The following is a 24,826-nucleotide window of genomic DNA, read 5'->3' as shown; positions in this document are numbered from 1 at the left end:
AGCTGAAAACATTTTCAAAGTGCAATCCACTTTATGACTAGGTGGCACTGCCCAGTCTTCAACTCCCTATGTCCAGGGAAGCAGCATGGCCTAGTACATACAGCATGGGCCTGCGAGTCTAAAGATTCTGGGTTCTAATGATGACTATGGCACTTGTGTGACCCTGGACAAGTCACTTCACCTTTCCGTTACTCAGATAACTAATCGATAAAACAGGGATTAAGACTCTAAGTCCCATGTGGGATAGGGACTGTGTAAGCTTGTATTTAACCCCAGCATTAAGTATGGTGCCTGGCACATAGTAAGTACTTAACTAAAACTTTAACAAATAGTATAAATATGATAGGGAACCCCACGTTATGATTGCTGCCAGTACTTCAGTGATCTAGTTGTACAGAACTTGAGCATATACACTCCTCCGTCCCTAGAATTCCTTCCCTCTTCAAATTAGGCAGATTAACACATCTCTCTTGAAAGTTCAGCTCTTCCAGTGGGGATATTTCGTGATTTAAGAGCCACTTTACCAGGTCACACCCATCTCCCCTCCTGGCTCTCAAGCGCACTCTCAATTTAGATTATTTATCTATTTGTTCCTTTATGCTTTTGCTATCCTTTGTTTTGAAATTTCTGTGTAGCTTATGTCTTAAATCCTCCTCTCCCTATCTCTCTCCTTCAAGGCAGAGGCTCTGATTCATAGTCATGCACTAAGTGCTAGGTGCAAGGTTCTGTGGCTATTAGGAGCTCAAAAAATACAATTATTTGATCATTATTACTGTGAGTAATTGCAGTTGTAGCATTGTTATTTTTATTCCTGTGAATGGATAATTATCATGAAGCTCTCCCAAAATTGCTTAGTGCACTTCATATGTAGACATGAAAGGAGGAAAAGGAGTGAGAGAATGAAGATTTGGGTCCTAATAAATCTTTTGTAGGTCTCAATCAGAAGTACTGAATGTGGATCACCAAGAACATTTTGCTTTTCATTGCTAGAGCAGAGTTGAAACTTTATGGGAAGCATTCAATTCCAAATAATTTCAAGTGAGTTGGACCAGGTACAACATTATTGTGATCTGCACTTCACAATACAGCCTGAGCAATGTGCAATGGATAGAGTGTCTTCAGCTTTATTTAATCACTTCACTTTTCATTTGAAAAGTAATTCATCATGGAAAGTCAGTGGGGTATAGAGAGCACTAATTGCAGCAAAATATCAAGGACAGTTTTCCTCTGTCTTAATTAAACATTAATGAGTAAAGTTATTTGCAAATGCATGCTGAAGGGATGGACCTGTCTATCCACGTTTGGTAAATACTGACACAGGGTGTCAAAATAAAACACCTTAATTGATTTATACAGGAATAGTTTTAAAAGAGTGCACCTGGGCTGACATTTTTCCAGGTTTTTACAGAGTAGTTTACTGATGAATTATTTATGTAGATTTCTTCCTGACCTATTTTAATTACACAAGTGATTGTTTCCAAACTAATCAAATTTATTCAAAATGAGATTTTTCTTCTTTGTCGTCACCTGCTAGCCACTTAAAGAATGAAAGATATACAGATTATTTTGAAAGATTATTTTTAGGCATTTCAGTTAGATGGAAAAGCAAGTCAAATTTTAGTATATTTTAATGGACCCTTTCATTGTCTAATCTCTATCTGTATTTCTATTCTTTTTTTCATAGTCCTCCGTACATGAAGAGGGTGTCATGACAGTTGAAATTCCCCCATGCATGCATGTGTCACTTCCCAGGGCAAATAGAGTGGGGAAAAAAGGAGTGAAGCAAATTTTATAATTCATTTACATTATTAATGTGAGCATTGCATCCCATAATAGTAATGATTAAGCATCAAGTGAATCGAACAATCCATGATAGGGAGAGATTACTATGTGCTGGACACTATACTAGGAGCCTGGGAGATAGCAGTAGAGTGTGTTGACATGTTTCCTGACACAAGGAGCTCACAGTCTACATGTGAAGGAAGACAAATCAATTATAAGTAGGGGAATGGGAGAGCAGCATGGCTCAATGGAAAGAGCACGGACTTGGGTGTCAGAGGTCATGGGTTTGAATTCCAACTCTGCCACTTGTCAGCTGTGTGACTGTGGGCAAGTCACTTAACTTCTCTGTGCCTCAGTTCCCTCATCTGTAAAATGGGGATTAAGACTGTGAGCCTCACGTGGGACAACCTGATTACCCTGTATCTACCCCAGCGCTTAGAACAGTGCTCTGCACACAGTAAGCGCTTAGCAAATACCAATACCAACATTATTATTATTATTATATGTATTTAAAAGGCTGATGGTGGAGCACGTTCATCACAGTAAGAGCCCAAATTAAGGAAGAGCTTCATGTAAGGCTCAAGTACAGCCCAGCTGCCAGTTTTCTTAAGATAGTCTGAAGGAGGTGTAGGCACAACTGATTAAATGAGTCTGAATTAGAGGAGCCTTGCTAAAACCTTTTTCTCATGAGAACTATCTTTAAGAAGAAAATAGGTTGCTATCTTCCCAGAGACAAAATTTTATGATAATAATTGTGGTATTTGTTAAGTTTATTATGTGTTAAGCAGTGTACTAAGCATCATGGTAGGTTCAAGATAATCAGGTCCTACTTGGTACTCACATCTTTAGTGTGAAGGAGAACGTATATTGAATCTGCATTTTACAGATTAGGGAACTGAAATATAGAGAAGCTAAGTGACTTGCCCAGGGTTAAATGGCAATCAAGAGTTGGACCTGGATTTAAAATCTATGTCCTCAGACTTCCAAGCCTGTAATATCTTCACAAGGCCATACTGCTTCTCTGTATACCCGTTTTACTCATAGGATAATCAAAATGGTTGTTTTAGTTGAGACATTGCCTTCTGATAAAACTGTTTATATGGTCTTGGATGATATAATTTTTGTGAAGTCGTCAGAGTTATAAAGGAAAATCCTGTCTCCTATGTTTTGTGGAGAATGGGTGGTTTCATATTTAAGATAGGGAAGAAATTGCAGTCAAGGTATTAGAAAGGATTTCCATGATGTGTGAATAAATATATTGTGAAGGAGAAGACAAATTAGCAGAACAAGGTGGTGCATGTTTGGGACTGAAGGGGCAAAGAGTGGATTTGCAGAAGATAAACTCTGTAGTAAGCAGGCCATTATGAGGATGTGCATCTGGTAATCAAAGTTGTGCCAAATATTTAGTCTGTAATCTAGGTTGAATTTTAAACTCATTTCTTCCCAGAGCAAAATCTGGGGTGCGGTCACTGGAACATGAATTTAATATGTTCAATGTGAAAATCAGATTAAAGTGAAATCCACTTTTATATAGGAAATTGAATTATAAAATAGGTAAAAACAGTTTTGAGTTGTATTGATTGGAATATTTAAATACAATATTTATGTATTTATGATTAACATATTGAAAAAGTAAAGTGCAGCCAAACCAACCTGGGGAAATTCTAAAACAAAGCTTAAAGAAATGGATGACCAGCCCTCAGCTGCACACAATTTATTTTCTGATGAAATATATATATATATATGTTCTTGTCCAGAAAAGAGCCACCTATATTCATTACCCTGGGGAGATTGGGAAATAATATAAAACATTAACTACTATGTATTGTTAAGAGTTGAGTCATGTGAAAGAGGGTAAAAATTGACTGCAGAAGGGAGAGGGATAGCTATGATTAAGAGTTAACCGCTAGCAAATAAAGTTACATTTAATGGTAAAGCATCCATGCAAAAAAACAAGGGAAATTAGGTGGCAAGTCTAAAGTAAGTCTAATATATTCTGTTTATTTCTTATATTCGATTAGATATTTTGGTGCATTCTGAGTTGGAATAGAGAGGATCCCTGAGAATATATAATGTGAAATTCTTTGTTTCCAAAAAGTGTACCCTCCTGTCCCCTATGAGGGTTAAACTTGGTTGCATGACACGGATTAACCAAAAATATGTAAATTGTGGTCTCTCTCTCCTCCTTTTTTTCCACCATTCTTTCCCTGACCCTTCCTCTCCTTTACATCTTGTTGGGTCTACTGTGGGGCTTTGCATCAGTATCTGGTGCAATCCCAGAGGAATCCAATTGCCATCGGCCCTCCTCCCATATAGTCATTAGGAGTCTCACAGGAACAAAACATATCAGAAGGAAAAGGTGCCCACTGAGAGGAAAAAGAACTGACAGGAAGAGATTGAGATTTTAAAATATCCTTTCTGTTGCTAATGTTACAAATCTGAACAAATTTAAGATTAAAAATCGTGTCTGCAATTTGCCTTAAGTCCCAATTCATCCTCAGATTCTTCTTAAAACAACCAATTTAAACACTTTCTATTATCTCCCCGGATCAAATGAATCAATCAACATCTTACACAGCCTTGTGAGTCCTCAATCAAGCTTGCCCAAGGCAATGAAAATCAAATCAAAAGCTGCCACTATGAGCTGGGGGGTTCTAACTCAATATTGCAGAAAATACATCCAGTATGAAAAATCCACCTTGCATAAAATGCAATAGAAGTCCTACTTATGAAAAGTAGTTTTCTTTCTAAGAGTATAAGGCCATGTACTCAATCTGATATTTTATGGATTACATGGAAAATATTAATAAACTTTTTCCTAAATCTGAAAAAGAACTTTTGTCAGTTAGTTGCATCAGTCACACTTGTATATTGCCATAGTCATTTTTTTAACCCTTATTGATGGCTATAGATTTTAAATATAGTTGTCCTCCATTCTCCACAACAGTGATGGATGGTGAAATTTACTTGTGTGTACATTATTCTAAAAAGAACTACAGTCCCAAAGGTACTGTATTCACACAAAGACTGTCCTTTGTTGTGATGTCATGTTGGCTGTTTGCAACATCCAGTTCTGCTTTCCTTTTTGACTCCTTGTCTCTGGATTCGTATGGTTCTGCTGTAAAAAGGAACAAACAAACAAAAAATAGACTCTGTTCTCTATTGCAATGTGTCATACATACTATGGCAACAGGCCTCTTGTTTTTAGCCGGTTCGTAGCATTTTTCTCTTCTGGTTCTTTTTTGTTTTGTTTTGTTAACATTCCCTCTCTCTACTGCTTTTGATTTTCCAGTTTCAACCAACCATACAGCAGATCTTTGGGCATTTGCTTTTGCTATTTTAATGCTCCTCACATGTTTTACCCATTGTATCGCCAAGGCAAATGTGTTTTCAATGCTAGGAAACTGAGTTGGTGCTGTGACTTTGTTGTTTGTGATCCTGTCTTGAAGTTAGCCAATAAGTACTCTGCCACGTTTCTGTTGTGTGACCTTGAACAAGTAACTTCACTTCTCCGTGATTCAGTTACCTCATCTGTAAAATGGTGATTAAGACTGTTAGCCCTATGTGAGACAAGGACTTTGTCTAACTTGATTCCCTTGTATCTACCCTATTGGTTAGAGTGCTTGGAGCATAGTACGTACTTAAAAAATACCATTAAAGAAAGTGCTGCTGAGGTAATTGGGGATCATGGCATTCAATGCAGGTAATTTCTCTGAGAATGTCTCTCTCCACCTATATTTCTATTAAGCTTTCATTCTTGGGCATTTTACCAAAAAGTAGTATTTTGACATTTGAACCCTTGGAAACCTTTTACTTGAGCATAATAATGTGAATTTACTATACTGAAAAGGGTGAAACGTAAAAATCAGGGTGAAAGCTTGCCTATCTAGAATCCCTAAGACCCATCGGACCACTTGTTTGTGTACTAGTTATATTGTAAATGTTATCACAAAGGCACAGAATTCCAAAATCAGCTTGTCTGGGCTAGTTTTCACTTTTTATTGAATTCTCAATTACAGTGGCATTTCTCTTAGAGAAGCAGTGTGGCTCAGTGGAAACAGCCCAGGCTTGGGAATCAGAGGTCATGAACTCAAAATCCAGGCTCTGCCACTTGTCAGCTGTGTGACTGTGGGCAAGTCACTTAACTTCTCTGTGCCTCAGTTACCTTATCGAGGGATTAACTGTGAGCCTCACGTGGGACAACCTGATTACCCTGTATCTACCCCAGTGCATAGAACAGTGCTCTGTATATAGTAAGCGCTTAACAACAAATACCAGCATTTATTTTTTTATTTTATTTTAGAAAGAAAAAGCAGCTTTTGATTATTTACACATTGCAAAAACTGGTAAAAAATGAAATAACTCTGCGTTTCAAGTTGAGCAACTTTCAAACCAAGGTGGCATCTCCTTACCTTTACATGTGGTAGACATGACTCTTTCAGATGATTTTGGCTTCTCTCAAGTTTCTTTGGTTTAGGCAATGGTTGGTTTTGTCGAAATTCCAGAACCCAGTCTGAAAAGCCAAGTGCTTATAAAATGAGTAGATATCTGTAATTTATTTATTTTCATGTCCAACTCCCCCTCTAGAATGTAAGCTTCCTATGGGCAGGGACTATGTCTGTTAAATTGTTCTCTTCCAAGTGCTTGGTACAGTGCTCTGCACACAGTAAGTGCCCAATAAATACAATTGATTGACTGATCTGACTGGCTACTAGTAATAGTAGTGGTTTCAAGCATTTACTCTGTGACAAGCACTGTACTGAGCACTAGGAGAAAATACACAGGTGGGAATTAGACACAGTGACCCTGGGTTCAAGAAAGGGAGAGCAGTGAAATAACAGGAGGAAGCCTGAGGCAAGGAAGGTTGTCAATGCACCCATGAGCCCCTGCTGAATGGGAAGTGACCCCCACCATCAACCCATACCATCTCACTAATCAGTGCTTGTCAAGGTTACTGCAGTCCAATCCCATTGGATGCTCAACTCTGCCTCCAGCAACCCATCTTCTGGGGTCTCCACTTTCCAAATTTTATTTGGAGGAGTCCTCCACTCCAGCCCTCAACAACCAGTCTTCTGTTACATTGGAAAGTCCAAGAAGACAGGGAACATTCATTCATTCAGTTGTATTTATTGAGCGCTTACTTTGTCCAAACACTGTACTAAGTGCTTGGAAAGCCTTGCAGTTTAGAACATGCGGCTTGCTTCCATTTTACTTCTTCAAGTACTCTGTGCACCAACACATTGACTGTCCATACTTCTGTTTGTTGTTTTTTCAAGGACAGGGTACTCACATTTCTTTTCCAGTTTGCTGTCCTGAGCACTTTGGACAGCAGACAGCTATTAGTGGGCACCACTGACAGATTGACTAGAAACCCTTGATGGATCATCGGGTATCAGACCACAGAGTGTGGGGGATGTGAGTCTTGCTTCCAATGCATACAAAGAGCTTTGAATTTCTCACTTAGAATATCAATAAGGATCTGACCCTTTGGAAGCTAAATTATCCTACACAGATTCTTGACAGCAAAACAACTTACATGTAATTTCCACTTTTGCAAATGTATTTAAAAGTTGAATCAAAATTTTATTTGTTGTAACCCCCAAAGTCATTTTTCCCCACTAGAGTGATGGTTAAGTACAACCTTCTTTTAGTTTCTCCATACTAAGGATTCATAGTCCTTATGAAGTAAGAATATAATCAATCATTTGTATTGGTTGAGCACAGTACTAAGTGCTTGGAAGAATTGAGTGTAACAGAGTTGGTAGACATTCTCCCTGCCCACAGTGAGCTTAGATTCTCTGTTTTTTCTTATTCTAGAATCTGGATTTAGGAAAAAAATGAAATCCTGGGATTCTGAGGAGTATCTTGAGAGGCTAGAACAAAATTGGTAGACATGTTCCCTGCCCACCAGAGTTTACAATATGGACAGGAGATAATTTAAAAATAAACTTTGGATATATATACGTAAGTGCAGTGGGGTGAACATCAGTGCTTGAAGGGTACAAGCGCATAAGTGACACAGAAGGGAGAGGGAGTAAGGCAAATGAGGGTTAGTTGAAAAAGACATCCTATAGGAAATATAATTTTAGTAAGATTTTGAAGGTGGGTGGTCTGTCATGCATAAAAAGGGAGGTAGTTCCAGGCCAGAAAGAGGATGTGGGCAAGGAGTGGAAGCGAGATAGATGAGATTGAGACAACAAGAACTTGTTCCTTAATTTTAAGGTTTAGTCTCAATCTGTAGAAAATCACTATCAGAGGAATATAAATTGTCCTGTGTTTGATTTGTTTAGCAGTCAATTATGTGACGTCTAGAAATATGTAAAAATCTAGCAATCTCTGCAGTTTTGCTTTACAGATTTGTCTGGTGTGTGTACTCTTTCACTCCCCCAAACCCATACACGATTTCTGTTCTTGAAGACGATGTTACTAATGATTATATTCCACTGATAGATGTGAACGTGATTCAAAAGGCCACACTATTGGTCCATAAAGCAAGATTCATGACATTAATGTGATTTCCCATGTAGGATTTTTCTCTGTTTTCGAGCTTGACTCTTAATCACCTTATATACACAAAGCTTTTTCCAAGACGGTCTTGACAGTGTACTGCGCATTGTTTTAGGCTCTGCTTCACTTGGTTTTTATAGCATTTACTTTGCCCTCCTGGTTTGCATATGCTCCTTTTCTTTCACCATATGGAATTACTTGAGTATCCTGCTGTCATCCATCTGGCCTAAGCAATTCACTCAGTCAAGGTTTGATATGAGAATTGCTGCTAAGGTGGTGAACTGACCTAATTGTTGGTCATTATGTCTTGGCTTTGGTTTTGTGAGGTTTATGGGTGACACTAGTGAGGCTCCTCAAATCTGTATTTATCTTTCTGTGGTAGGTCCAGGTTTCCAAACCATAAAGCTTGGATACCATAAGAGTCTTACAGATCTGCAATTTGATACTGACCAAACTCTGCTTATTTCTCAAAATTCATGCTGACTTTTTGAATCTGGTTTTTGTCTTTGTCAGTCTATAGATCACTTGATAGTTACTGCCTATGTGAAAGAATTGTTACAGCATTAAATTTTGGGATTCCTACTGAAATGTTCTTGGTATCTGAAGTTCCTATCTTCCCTGGGAAGCCCTGGATGTAAATTAGTATTGCTACATAAAATTATATTATTGTGATGATCCATGAACCCCCCAAAAAACTATATATTATAGGATATGTAGAGTTTGACTATATCATCAAAGTGCTAAACATTCTTGAATTCAATGGAATTAATTGAAATGACCCTTTTAAAATGGATATGTAAAATATATGCCACTTGCAATATGTAAAGGGGAAGCAACATTACTATTACCTATATCATTATTTAGCAGAAATTAGAAAATCATTAATTTTGTTAGGGATAGTTTAATATGATCATAAATAGAACATTACTGGGAGCAGTTTAAATGATACCTGAAGCAAACATTAGTGAAGTGCAAAAAAAAGATTTAGCAATTGATAAAATCTACAGTTAATATCCAAAATGCCAAAGAAGTAAAATTATACTGTAATTTTAGTCTGTGGAGATTGCTTAGCCAAAATGCATCATATTGTATACCTGCTTTTCATAATACTTATTTTGGGGCAAATTCACTTTTTAACTTAAGGTTAACTCTATCATGAGTAATGAATGAAGATACTTTTATTAACATGTTTATTGGTTAAAATTCATTAAGTACTTGCATGTTTCTAGCTCCAGAGCAAAATGGGAAGTAGAAGTAAGGTATAGTCTCTGCTCCAAGGTATTAATTTTACAGATGTGTCTATCCATATTATTGTTCTTTACACAATAGTTCAAGATGTAGTTCCAAAAACCATGCATTGCTTTAATAAAACTCATAAGGTTTATGTAATATGAAACTGAAAAATACTAGAGTGGAGTCTGGATCTCTTCTTTAATATAGGACCTCCCCAGAGCAGTCTAATAATACTAATTAAGAGAAAATAGGGTAATATGTTTCTGGTATCTTATAATATAAAACTAATAAAGGATATTAATCTTTATGTAGTATTTGAAATATGTAGGCAATTTATATCCAGTTTTACCAAAAATAGTTTAAAGGAAGCATTCCATATATTATTGGTTCACTCATTTACCACAAACCCATGATTTATCATCATCAGCAGTCTTTACTGAGAAACTATGATGACAAAGCACTATACTAGGGCCTGGGAATCTGAGGAATTACCTGTAAAATGACAATATAGCCAAACTCCCAAAATGTGTACACAGGCTGTAAGAGAGGCAGGGGAAGTTAACCTCCAGGGATCAGGTATTGTGCTTTCCATCATGTTAGTTGTCCTCTTGACAAGTGCTGGCAATGCTGCATTCAGTAGTTGATCAATACATACTGATGATAGGGTAGTTCATGTTGGTGGCCTAGTGATAGAAAACGGGCCTGGGAGTCAGAAGGACTTGGGTTCTAATCCCAGGTCTGCTACTTGTCTGCTGTGTGACCTTAAGCAAGTCACTTCCCTTCTCTGGGCCTCAGTTACCTCATCTTTAAAACGGGGATTAAGGCTGAACCCCAAGTGGGACAGGGATGGGATCCAAAACGATTACCTTGTATCCACCCTAGCGTTTATAGTGACTTGCATGTAGTAAGTACTTAACAAATACCACAGTTATTTGGATAAGGGGCAGTAGAACTGCAGTGATGAAGGTTTAAATAATGGGAGTAAGATGAGATGAATGTTTTTCATGAGGGCAAGAGGAGAAAATGGATGGCAGTGTAAGTAAAGGAAAAATTGCTGGAAGAGCTGCCAGTCTTTCTTTGAACTTTGAATCCCATGTCTCCCCTATCTTATAAAGACTCTCCTGCGACGCCACAGCTTCCTCCACTTATCACCCCATCTCCCTCTTGCCATTCCTTTCCAAATTCATTGAGAGAGATGTCTACACCTGCTGTCTCAAATTCCTCTCCTCCAATTCTCTCCTTGTCCCCCTGCTATCTGGATTCTGTCCCCTTCACTTCACAGAAACCACCCTCTCAAAGGTCACCAATGACCTCATTCTTGCCAAATCCATATGGCCTGTGCTCCATCCTAATTCGTCTTGACCTCTGAGCTCCCTTTGTGACTGTCAACCACCCCCTTAACCTGGAAACATTATCCAAACCTCAGCTTCACCGGTACTGTTCTTTCCTGGTTCTGCTTTTATCTCTCTGGCTATTCATTTTCAGTTTCTTTCACAGGCTCCTCCTTTGCCTCCCACCCCTTCACCATGGAGTTCCCTCAAGGTTCAGTTCTTGATTCCCTTCTATTCTCCATCTACACCCACTCCCTTGGAGAACTCATTCACTCCCATGGCTTCAACTGCAACCTCTATGTGGATCATATCCAAATCTACATCTCCAGCCCTGATCTCTCTCCCTCTCTGCAGTCTCAAATTTCTTCCTGCCTTCAAGAAATCTCTACTTTGGATGTCCTCAAGCTTAACAAGTCCAAAACTGAACTCCTTGTTTTTTCACCCAAGCCTGACCTCCTCCTGACTTTCCCATCAGTGTAGATGGCACCGCCGGCTTAGTACAAGCCCGTAACCTTGATGTTATCCTTGACTCCTTTCTCTCATTCAACCCACATATTCAATCCATCACTAAATTCTGTTGGTTCCACCTTCACAACATCACTAAAATCCACCATTTCCTCTATATCCAAACTACTTCCCGCTAATTCAGTTACTTATCCTATCCCACCTTGATGACTGTATCCGCCTACTTGCTGACCTCCCAGCCTTCAATCTGCCCACTCCGGTCCATATTTCACTCTTTCCCCCAGATCATTTTTCTCTAAAAATGTTCAGACCATATTTCTCCACTCCCTAAGAAACTCCAGTGATTTCCCGTCACCTTCACATCAAGTAAAAACTTCTCACATTTGGCTTTAAAGCACTCATTCACCTTGCCCCTTCACCTACCTCACCTCACTACTCTTCTACAACACAGCCTGTACACTTCAGTCCTCTAATACTAACCTCTCATTATAGCTCAATCTCTTCTATCTATGCCACAGACCTCTTGCCCACATCCTACCTCTGTCCTGGAACATCCTCCCTCCTCATATCTGACAATTAGTCTCCCCAATTTCAAAGCCTTATTGAAGACGTATTTCCTCCAAGATGCCTTGCCTGAATAAGCCCTTCCTTTCCTCTTCTCCTACTCCCTTCTGCATCACCATGACTTCCTCCCTTTAGTCATCCTACCTCCCAGCCCCAGAGCACCTATGTACATATCTGTAATTTATTTATATTCATGTCTGACTCCCCCTCTAGACTGTAAATTCACTGTGGGCAGGGAATATTATTATACTTTCCCAAGCGCTTACTATAGTGCTCTCCACACAGTAAGTGCTCAATAAATGCAATTGAACAAATGACTCATTTTCACTGAAACAAGAGATTGGTGGATGCATCCTTGCCATATTACAGTGTTGAGGTTTTCCATATAAAGTGTTTTGGAATTATTCCCGTTAGCGGTAAATAAAGTGGTCATTCATCTGGGTTTATACTGGATCATCTGGTTTTTCACTGATATGTTTCAGGTCCAATAGTAATATGGTAACAGACAGCTCACCATCTGGTAGTGGTCACTATTGCTTAACACATGATGATGGTATTTGTTAAGCACTTACTATGTGCCAAGCACTGTTCTAAGCACTGGATGTGTCTCCCCTGTGGAGATGACCCTGGAAAAGTATAGAATTCAGCTGACTTTTCTCTTCTATCCATAGTGTCAGAACCATTTCCAGAGTAGTCACTGCAGATTGGCTTCTATCCTGTGATTGAAGGAGGCAGGAGGACTAAATGACAGTTGCTCAGCCTGAGTCATCTCAGAATAAGGGGGACAGTCCCTGAGACACCATCACAGGGAATATCTACGGATCCCTGTGTGGAGATGCTGACGAGAGCTAATGGGACTGGTGGGTGGAGGGCTCTTGTCTATGTCCTTCCTCCCAGACTTCCATAATTCCCACTAGTGTGGAGAAAGGGAGTTGGGATCCAAACATCCTTAACCTAAGCTAGAAAGAATGACTAAAGCCTGGGATGCACACCAAGCAGGGATCTTTGGAGCTCTGGGATAATCGATGGCCTGGGCAGCTGGATATTTGATCCAGCTGGGCCCAGGATACTGCTATCTGACTATCCCTTCCCTCTGGGAGGTAGAGCCCAAGAGCATCCCTTTTTCCTCACCCCTTCCTCCATAATATCAGTATCCCCCACTAAGGGGGAGGTATGAATTAATGAGTAATGGACTGAAAAGCATATACTAGTTATTTCTACAAGGTAAATATACATACTATTTTTGCTATCTTAATACTCTTTTAATGCTCTTACTATTAGTGGCTGAGTGATTGGGATTTATAACCACTTTTAACTTGTAAATAGATATTTTTTCACATATATATTATATGTATGTATATATGCCATATGTATTTACATAAATGGATGGAGCTGGACAGAGTGTCCTCCATTCTCTAGTGCCTTCAGCAGCCATCCTAGATGTTCAAGTTGATATTCATATTTTGGGCTCATAATTCTTGTTGTGTTCCTTCCATGGAGAGGCTTTTAGGTTTCTTTCTTCTCTATAGAGATGTTTTGGATCATTTTTCAATACGTCTAGGTCATTAACTCATGTTTATAGCCTAGGAGCCAAGGGTCAGCTCTGCATTTGGCACCTCTTCTGGCTGTAGCGATCTTTCAAGTCTGCTTTTAGATGTTGATATGATAATGAGAAGCCATTGTTCAGACCTTAGGTGCATTCATTCATAATACATAATGTAGAGGGGGATATGGCATTCTGTCAATATTCATTTTTTGGAATTACTTGGCAATGAAAACCTTTAGCTCAACTTGTCTCCCTTCTTCTCCCTCCCAACCTAATTCTCCAATCCTTTTTTTCTTGTCACTCAGCTCAACCTTGATGGTTTCAATTTTTTTTACAAACTAGTTGCCAAGTTCATTAAAAGTGAAGGGAGAGGTGGGGTACTGGGGCTCAGGAGAGAATTAAAGGTCTCAAGCACCTTGACTGGGGCTAAGAGTATTGGAGTTGATGGGAGAGGGAAATAGAGCTGCTGAGCACAGGGTAGGCAGAGTAACAGCAAGCAAAGATGAATTTGGAAAGAACAAAGTTAGTTTGCTGCCTGGACTTCCAACAAAGGCATTCTTTGGCCTGAGATTAGGAATGGATGAAGCATAGTATGCATACTATGAAGCATGGAAGCATACTATGCTTGGCGATGATGGATATTAAAATTTGGATATTAATGCCATATTTCAAGATTGCTTTTTATACTTTTTTTCATGCACTGATACTACAAGATGAAGGCCAACTATTTTGAATATTGAGCTTGACTCCTCCACTTCATATAGGACATATCCACTGTCATAAAGGGTCTCTTCTGTGAACCTGCATGGGGAGTCGCCCTCCCTCTCCCAGTCTTCCCATCTTCAAAGCCTTACTAAAATTATATCTTCTTCAGATCTCAAAGGATCGCCTAACTGCAGGCCTCAACCTGACATGATTGTACTCTGACCAAACAGGGCCAGTGATTTTTCAATCATAGCCCCCAGTTCTGCATCATGAATTCAGTAAGTCTGTTTTGGGGGTTTTCCACTCCTTAGGCCTGTCTCTTTGCTGCTATGCTAAGAATCACAGAGCAGTTTTTGAAGTTTAACAGATAGTCCTGGGGTTGCAAGGAGTAGTGGAATGCTCTTGCAACCTCTGGTTGCATGTTTCAGTTTCACAAATCCCTAGGTCAATCAGGAGTAAGAACAGGGGTTGAGAAAAAGTGCTATTGATAAAGCTACAGTGAGCCCCTCTAAAGAGTGACAGACCCAGGCTTGGATCTCCTTTTGCTCAATTGCAAACGTTAGCTAGCTTGGGCATGAGATACCATCAGGACCTCATGTAAAACCTTTTCAACCCATCATTAGATTTGCTCTATGTTATTGAGTCAGTGACTACATAATTCTGTGCAAATGATCTCAATGAATCAGGTTATGATTTTTAAAAAAGGCAAAGAGAATTAGGGACATGAAACAGCACTTTATTTGAACTGAACAGAATGTTTAATTATTTTTCAAAAGCAAATTGGAGGTAATAGAAGTAGGAAATGGGAAGCAGCATAGCCTAGTAGATGAAACATGGGCCTGGGAGCTAGAGTACCTTCATTTTAATTCTGGTTCCATTACTTGCCTTCTTTGTGGCCTTAAGCAAATCACTTAGCTTCTGTGTGTCTGTCTCCTCCACCACAAAATGGGGATTCAGTCCATGTTTTCCCACCTTCCTATACTGTGAGCTCCAGGTGAAACAAATAACTGTATCTGGCCCGATTCACTTGTATCTTCCCCAGTGCTTGCAACAGTGCTTGACACATAGCATTTAACACATATCCATTTTAAAAGACAGAAATGCAAGATGTCAGAACATACTATTATCAGTTATTCGACTGGAAGTCGATTAGCAACAAAACACAAATGCAACCTCTTAGCTCAGAGGGAATTTGATATGGATACTTCTAGTTGGCCATATCCTGCTGTGGAAGGAAATTTAAAAAAAGTCCCTAATCTTTATCTGCCATAATGAACAATAAGAAAAAATTCCAAATGGAAAAATAAAAATGACACTTTTATAACCTCAACTAATTTCTTTTCAAATAAATCTAATGAACACTTATTTAAAAAGGGTATTAATCTAAATAATTGCTGTGATGATTTTCTTTACTGCTTGAATAGAAATGAATGGCCTACAGATTCTAATTCTGTGTTGGTCATTCATGCAGATTATGAACACTAACAAAAAGTATAAGCTTGTGTGGCCGTAACAGATAAAAACGCACACACATAGACAAAGACACTAAAATACAGAATGGAGGGAGAGGCAATCAGAAAAGCACTTGAAGGGGAAGACTTATGAAAGAGTTGGAGTCCCATTTCTGCTGCTTCACCTGGTTCCCCTATTCATCTGAAGTCTTGAACGTTGATGCTATGGCTGAAATTAGGATTTTACAAGGATTTTCATCCTTGATTGTGTCTTGGTAGGAGGAGGGATCCAACTCCAGGTAATATGCTGGGAGGGATAGAATAGTTGTCTTACTAGGAACCACATCTGAGACAGCTCCAACTACTTTGAGTCAGAATTCTGAAATATGGGAATTGGACTTGTTTAGGCAACTATGTGACTCCCTTTACTTCACCAAATTATCCTTCCCTTTCAGACAGTTTGCTATGAAGAGCCTGGAAAAAACATGAATTGTACTGATGCAACTGCCTCAAAAATAGAAATTTTCAATTCTGTCGCATTCCAAATGACACTGTATGGATCATAAAGCTGGAGAGTGGAATAAACTGGACAGAAAGAGCATTGATTCTTTTGAAATGTGGTGTTAGAGGAGGCTTTTGCAAATACCATGGACTGCCCCAAAAAATAATAAATGGTTTCTGGAGCAAATATAGCCAGTGTGGTCTTTAGAAGGTGAAATGACTTCAATTAGCATATTTTGTACACATCAGGAGAACTAGCCTCTGGAGAAGATGTTAAGGCTAGGAAAAGTCCAAAAAAATGTATGAGGCAGATCAGCAGCTAGATGGATAGGAACTTAACAAAAAAGGAAAAGTTGTTTGCAGAGTTATGGATTATGGCAGACACTCTGGAGAAAAATATGTCCATAGAGTCCCTACGAATCAGAAATTATGGCATTATATATACATCTAATATGATTTTATATATTTTATATTAATATACATAAAATGCAGTCTAGTCATTTCTAATTCATAGCGACTCTATACATACGCGCGCACGCACACACACACACACACACACACACACACAGAGTTTCTGCCTGGGAACTATATCTGAGCCTATCAGGTTGTTTTAAGGCAACAATCTAGGTGATGACCAAACTTCACTTATGTTTACATATGTAGGTCTTAGCATTTACTCACTTGATTGTATGATTATAGACTCAGGCATTTTATGTGATACACATTTTATCCATTATTTTATAAGCCTATTTTATAAGGGCAGGGATGTGTTCTTCTTTTTGTACAGTATTCAAGTTCTTAGCCCAGAGAGAATGAGAATGAATCTAAATTGAATTAGACCTAGTTTGTCTTGCTCCTCTTTTCCTTCCCATTCCTTTTAGTTGAAACCAATTTTTCTTTCTTTTTCCCTCTTCTTCAGAAAGGGGTAAGTAGTTTGGCTAGTTCATAACTTAAATCAAAGAAAAGATAGCTCCTTCCCAGGACATAATCGCTGATGACTACACCATGTCCTTGTATTCCCCCACCAAACTGTAAACTCCTTGTGGGCAGAGATTATGTCTACTACCTCTAGGACATTGTCCCAAGCTTTTAGTTTAGTGCTCTGCACAGTAAACACTCAGTTAAATGCTAGTTTATGCTCAGTTAGTGATTATAGTGGCTCACAAATGCCTGGTCATACAGGCTGAAAACGCAATAGCCTGTGTAATTCATATGGCATTTTGCCTTTAACCTCATCACTGCCACTGCATGCCCCTTCTGCCTTTTCCCAATATGTCCAGGGTGCATTAAGGTATGAAAAGCAGCTGGAAGTACAAGTAGTTACTATCAAGGGAGTGATTGTCAACTGGAAATTAGTTGTTTTTTTTTTTTGAGAGCAAATTGGGTACTAGAGGAAGGTTAGTTATTCCTCCATTGCTGAGGGTGAGTTGTAATGCCCTTGGGAGCTCTGCATATCAGAAGGGAGGCCATAATATTTCCTCAGAACTTGGGTTTTGGAAGAACTCTTAATGTTTTTGGTTGGACAAAAGTGCTTTTCTTCCTTTGATCTAGTGATTTGGACAGCTGGAGGAGGTAGTGGGGAGATGTAGGAGGAAATAGATAATTATATATGTGTCAGGGAAAATGTTATGAGTTGCTGAAAATATTTTTCAGGGCTGTTATTTTTTTTGGCCTTTTTTTTTTTAATACTCTCTGCAAGACTGAGTGAAATAATAATGATCCTGAAGCTGTGGTGAGTGAAGTTGAAGAAATTCTCTGAAAGTGACCTAGTCTCTATGAAAAAATAGAAAGTCCAGCATAATTTGCCAAAAATGTATGGAAAGATAGATGTGGGGAAAATTTTAACATTTGGATTCCTGTAGCCACCTTAAAATATTATTTGGATGGTACAGAGCAACCATAATACATTTTGATTTCAGTTACCCCTCTCTTTTAAAGTTTAATCCAGTTCTGTAAATCTCTAGTTCTGTCTGAATCATAATGTCATATTGGTAGGAAATTCTATATTTGAGCTACTCAAAAGACAATGCTAGTTGTCAGTAGGCCTTTAATTTCATTCAATCAAATTTGAGCTCTTACTGTCTGCAAAGAACTGTTCTAAGCTCATGGGAGAGTACAGTATAACAATGAACAGACAGATTCCCTGCTCACAACGAGCTTACAGTCTAGAGGGGAAAACATACATTAATATAAATATATAAATTGCAGATATGTACATAAGTACTGTGGAGCTGGGAGGAAGAATGAACAAAAGGAGCAAGTCACAGCAACAGAGAAGGGAGTAGGAGAGGAGGAAAATAAGGGCTTAGTCAGGAAAGGCATCTTGGAGGAGATGGGCCTTCAGTAAGCCTTTGAAGTGGGGTAGAGTAATTGTCTGTTGGATATGAGAAGGGAAAGAATTCCAGACCAGAGGCAGGATCATAGGTGAGAGGTCGGTGGCAAGATACTTGAGATTGGGGTACAGTGGGAGGGTTAGTATTAGGGGAACAAAGTGTGCAGGCTGGGTTGTAGGAGAGTAAGAAGGTGAGGTATGAGGGAACAAGATGATTGTTTCAAAGCCAATGGTGAGGAGTTTTATTTGATGCAGAGGTAGATGGGCAACCACTGAAGTTTCTTGAGGAGTGGGGAAACATGGTCTGAGGCATTTTTGTAGGAAAATAATGGCAGCAGTGTTATATATGGAGTGGGGAGAAGTAGGAAGGTCAGCAAGGAGACTGATAAAGTAATCAAGGCGGGCTAGGATAAGTGCTTGGATTAACATGATAGCAGTTTGGAAGCAGAGTAAGAAGCAGATTTTAGTGATGTTGTGAAGGTGGAACTGACAGGATTTAGTGATAGATTGAATATGTGGGTTGACTGAGAGAGAGGAGTCATGGATAACACCAAGGTTATCCTTTTGTCACTGAACCATGGTGTAATCTTGATTCTGTGCTTTAGCATCATAACCAGAAGGTGGTTTCCAGGGTAGTAGCCTCCACATTCACTCAATTAATGGAGTTTGTTGGTCATTTACTACACAAAGAGCACAGTACTGGGCTTTTGGGAAAGGGCAATGCAATAGAGTACACCAGTACACCAATAGAGTACAATAGGTACACCAGTACCACCATGAACCTCTCCCACCCATACTATACAGCTGTTTTGGGAATTCTTTATGGGCCTGTCAATCAGAAACTTTGGCCACTGAAGGAATCTCTCCTATTTTGGCTGTTGTTTTGATATGGTTTACTTTATTAAGAGTGTGAAGCCCAGATATCAGAAGCTTATGATGGCCTTGGGTATCTATGAGGTTTGATATCCCTGTCTTCTCCCTGTCTTTCCCATCATTGTAAAGATCACTACCATTCCTGTTTAATTGTGGGCAACTCTTTTGCATTATTCTCTCCCCTAAGCTCTTTGATACAGTGCTCTGCACACAGTAAGTGCTCATTAAATACCTTGATTTACATAAGGAGCAAGAAAGACATAGTAATACTGCCTCAATGCTAACCATACTAAGGCCCCTGCCTCCTCACAGCTGAAGATGCTAAGCCAGTGCCCCCTCAAGAGGAAATAAACAGAAAAAGAATTGAGCAATACACACACCCACTTGTACCTAGTTAATTCAAGCATATAAAAATGTATTTGTTGCTTAGTATGATGTGGCGATTTTCTTTTTAGTACATGAAGATCAGAAATGATATAAAATACTGTGGAAGAGCCACTTATAAAGTTTAATGGGATTACATCTGTAGTAGAAAAAATATTTTTAATTCATGTCCCTCAGATATGAAGTGTAAAGGGGCAAGATAAATAGATGAATATTGCTCCATTTTGTCAATATCTCTTAGTATCTAGTAATACCTATTATCTCCAGCGTTTTCCCTATGGAATTTGCCAAAGACAAGAATTGACTTATGCCTAGTCTGCAGCATAGCCTAGTGGTTAGACCATGGGTCTTGGAGTCAGAAGGACCTGGCTAATCCCAGCTTGGCCAGTTGCCTCCTATATGACTTTGCACAAGTGACTTCTCTGTGCCTCAGTTAGCTCATCTGTAAAGTGAGGATTAAGACTATGAGCCTTATGTGGAACAGAGAACGGTGCCCACTTCTCAACACTGTAAACTCAATGTGGACATTGTGGGCAGGGAATGTGTCAGTTTATTGTTATATTGTATATTCCCAAACACTTAGTACAGTGCTCTGCACACAGTAAGTGCTCCAAAAATACAACTGTCTGACCATGTCACTGTTTGTTAAAGAATAGGTACAAAACACAAGGTTTTCTCGCCTCTTTAAGATCCTATAATAATAATGGCATTTGTTAAGCGCTTACTATGTGCAAAGCACTGTTCTAAGCACTGGGGAAGATACAAGGTGATCAGGTTGTCCCACGTGGTGCTCACAGTCTTTATCCCCATTTTACAGATGGGGTAACTGAGGCACAGAGAAGTGATTTGCCCAAAGTCACACAGCTGACAAGTGACTGAGCTGGGATTTGAACCCATGACCTCTGACTCCCAAGCCCGTGCTCTTTCCATTAAGCCACGCTGGTCCTCTAACTATCTATGAATAACATGTTATGTTTCCATCCATATTTAGTCTTTGCTGCTGGAATTTGAATTGCAAGTCGCCTGCTGAGTAAAAGAGCAAGCTCACAGAGTGGCTCAGAAAAATCAAATATGTAATACTAGGATCTAATAACCATTTACAAAGCAGTGTAACCACTCCTGACTCACCGCTGTTTAAAAACATTTTACACTGGAAATAACGAGAAGTAACTAATAAAAAAGATGATTGGTGGCTTTTATTAAGACTAGCAACAATCAGGTGTAGAGTTGCTTTCCTTAAGTAGGCTTCAAGAGTACAAGGAATCCAGAGACAAACCAGAAAAACTTCTAATCATTTCGGCACAAAAAGGATCATTTTAAGATGGGTCAAATGGTCCTTAGGTCATGTATAAGGTTGTTTTTTTCTATACCCCTTATATTCATAGATTGGATTCTCCGGTAGTGAAGTCAGTTGTCAGCAAAGTATTTGGTCATGTGGGGAAAATATGGCATATAGCTTGAAGGATTAATATTAAACTCTGAAGTATGAAAATGCAGAGTTGACTGTTGCTTAGCAAGGCTGCCAGTGGCTTAAAAAGTAATGAATTACTAACTATCCTTGATAAGCTGTTTACAGATGAAAATTTGCCCTTTGGCTTGTTGCAGCAATGCCAGAAGGGAGTCATTATTACTGTTTTTGACTCTGCATCTTTTCTTCACTTAGGCCTGTGCTAAGAGCTTGAAGAGTACAGTACAACAGAGATAGTACATGTGCTCCCTGAGCACTATGAGGAAAAGCAGAAAAAGAATTAAGCAGTAGGCATGTCCTACCTCTGACCTGGAATGCCCTCCCCCCACACATCCACCAAAATAACTCTCTTCCCCTCTTCAAAGCCCTACTGAGAGCTCACCTCCTCCAGGAGACCTTCACAGACTGAGCCCTCCCTTTCCCTCTGCTCCTCCTCCCCTCTCCATTACCCCTACTCCCTCCCTCTGTTCAACCCCTTCCCCTCCCCACAGCTCTTGTATATATTTGTACATATGAATTGCTCAATTTTATTAATGATGTGCATTCATCTATGGTTCTATATCTATTTTATGGTACTGATGCCTGTCTACTTGTTTTGTTTTGTTGTTTGTCTCCCCCTTCTTGACTGTGAGCCTGTTGGGTAGGGATTGTCTCTGTCAGTTGCTGAATTGTATTTCCCAAGTGCTGAGTGCAGTGCTCAGCACACAGTAAGCACTCAATAAATGATTGAATAGGCAATGGATAGAGTCTGGAATTGAGGTCAGAAGGACCTGGATTCTAATCTCCCCTCTGCCACTGTATGGTGTGTGACCTTAGGCAAATCACTTCCCTTCTCTGTACCTCAGTTAACTCTGGTGTAAAATGAGTATAACGACTGTGAACCCTAAATGGGATAGGGACTGTGTCCAGCTTGACTAGCTTAGTACAGTGCCTAGAACATAATAAAAGCTTAAAAAATAGCCCCCCCCCAAAAAAAAATAATAATGAACTTTCAGTCTATGTGGGAAGACAGATATCAAAATAAATTTTGGATAGGTACAAAACATGAAAAGCTACCCCAACTAAGTCACATTTTCTTTGATACTGTCCCAAGCCCATAGCAGAGTTGCACCTGGTGGTTAATAGCATTCCAACTTTGAATTGCTGCACATCAATTTGACCTGCCTCCTGTTGTTTAAGTATGTCCTCAGCTATTTGGCATTATGAAATTGTTTCAATATTCTCATGGTATATCTTGCACACAACTTGTTTGCACTCTCAATCCTTCTGCTCACCAAAGGGAAGTAGTTGGTCATTCACTGGTTATCAATTTTCTGTTCTGTCTATACAAACTGAACAGTCTTATAGCAAATATTGCATCAGTAATGGTATACTGACTGTGTTCTAGGAACTCACTGTTGGTGACTGTGCCCTGACATTTAATGTGACCACATGGGATGTTTTAGGTTCTAGATCAGGTTTTGATACTAGATGTAAATTAATACTTAAGGCCAAACCTTATTGCCTTAAGAATACCAGGACTTTGATTTTCACACCTGTGAAGCTTGTAAACATTTCCAAAGAGCCAGCTTCCATGAGCCCTTAGTGTTCTTCAGCATGGCAGTGTAACCTTATTAATACCAAATTTGAAAAAGAAAATTGATTTTAAAGCAACTGACTGGTGCTTTTTAGCTAATATGTCTACCAATTCTGTTGTAGTGTACTCACCCGAACGTTCAGCGCTCTGTGCACAGTAATTACTCAGAAAATATTTCAGGTTTGATTCTGACTTGTCTCCTCTTGCCTTGCCTTTCTTTCTTGTGACACCCTATCCCTTGCTGATAGAGCAGGTGAACTCTACTCCTGATGGAATTCTCTGACTTCCTCAGCAGAAAAAATATTTAATAGTTCTTTTCTGGATAATTAGTCTCTATCTTTCCTCAGATGTGCTCAGTCTTCCGCCCAAAAACCTAGACTAAATTTTGACACTGGGATAATCAAAATATTGTTCAAGTGCTATTTTTAACAGTTATAGGAGTTCACCAATACTTGAAAAATAGAAGTTTTACAAATGAGAGCAATTTTTTTTTACCATCCTATGGTAATCTTTAAATATTGATACATCTATAATTAGATCAAAGGCATTGCCTCAAAAACATAACCCACTGTGATTAGATGTCATAACCTGGAAATTATGTGACTTCAATTTATGATTTATTAAGCCTGAGCTCATTCCTTCTCTGCTGTATCCTGCTTCAGTGTTTTGATTTTTTTTTTTCCTCTGTAGTTGTTCAGATTGATTGGCCATATTGTTATTTAGCATCTGACAGAGCATGGAGGAATATTGGGCATGAAACATTAATCAGGAAATTATGCATTGCTTTCACAACTGGACTTTACTTTGTAATATTGTATTAGCTCTTAACATGCAAATTATTGTAGGTAATTACCTCATTTTTCAGTGGCCACTTGATAGATTGAAGTTTCATGCAAAATGTTCTGTGCAGTTTAAAATGTTGCAGTGATTTGTTTCTTGTTCATAAAAATTCCAGTTTTCATTGTCATGTATCAGACACATCGGCTCATAGAATTCAAGGTGTGAAGTTCATTTTTCAGTTTTCAACCCTAGCAGAAATATCAGGCAATATCAAAAAAAGGTCTCTCTCCATAACAAAAAAAATTAGGAACTGCATTTATAGTACATTGGAGGCAGAATTTTTACGAGTGTTTTTCCTATATATTTCGAAACTAAATTTAAAATGAAAATTGAGATTTCATGTACCTTTATTTTTAGTTTGACATATTTAAGATGTTTCACTATACTTATACTCCCATTTAGCCTAGAAATGTATATTTTTAAATTAGTTTGTGAATACAAAATGAAGTCCAATTTTCAATAGCAATATTTTTTAGTTTTTGAATTCAAGTATTATGCTTTTAATTATAATTTTTCCTTATGATTTAAGTGTGAAAATTTATTTCCAAAGGAAACACAGAACTTTGAAAGTATTTAGATACATGTGAACATATTTGAGGATTGAGATTATTTTCTCTATATTTTTTTTCAATCTTGCCTGTCACATAACCACAAGTATTTTTCTGTGATCTTGTCTATTATAAATTCTGTTGCTGTAAAACAACTTCATCATAAATGTCGAGCCATGGTAAATTGAATGCTCATATTTAAATAGATTTTTAACAGATATAAAACTCTTGAGATTAAAATTGTTTCATTCAGGGAGACAGACAGTCCTTCAGCAGTGTGCAATTTATATGTCACATTATGTAAAATACACTCAAAAATACTTTAAAATTACAAATGTAAAGGTATCTTTTTGAATGAAACAAGGAAATTCTATGTTTTAATACCAGGCTGAGTAATGAATGAATGATATAATAGCAGAGTTCAAAATTATGTTTTCTAAACATTTCATTGATTTGATTTGTTTTTCTTTCTATTCATATGGCAAGATTCAAGCTATACAATCAGGATTCACCCTCGCCCCCACCCCCCAATCTAACCTTTCTTCATTGGAGAAAGCAAAAGAATTAGCGTATTTTGACACTCTATTAAGTCAAGCACAGGGGCAAATTGCTTTTCCATTTACAGGTAGGCGTTTGGCACCTTATCACTGAATACCCAGATACATCACAGCTTACAATTGGCTCACAGGCACAAAGGATGTATCATGTCTCTTGTGATAA

At 38.6% G+C, this 24,826-nt stretch overlaps 1 long non-coding RNA gene across 1 annotated transcript in view; it reads left to right on the top strand.

Annotated features, from left to right (window-relative positions):
- LOC114806588 overlaps positions 1 to 24,826 on the top strand; it is a 62,229-nt gene that overhangs the window by 29,456 nt on the left and 7,947 nt on the right. The gene's annotated exons all lie outside the window — the stretch shown is intronic.

Source organism: Ornithorhynchus anatinus, chromosome X1, assembly GCF_004115215.2.
Source record: "Ornithorhynchus anatinus isolate Pmale09 chromosome X1, mOrnAna1.pri.v4, whole genome shotgun sequence".
NCBI classification, from domain to species: domain Eukaryota; kingdom Metazoa; phylum Chordata; class Mammalia; order Monotremata; family Ornithorhynchidae; genus Ornithorhynchus; species Ornithorhynchus anatinus.
The sequence above is the reverse complement of the archived record's forward strand: the minus strand, read 5'-3'. Positions and strand labels throughout refer to the sequence as shown.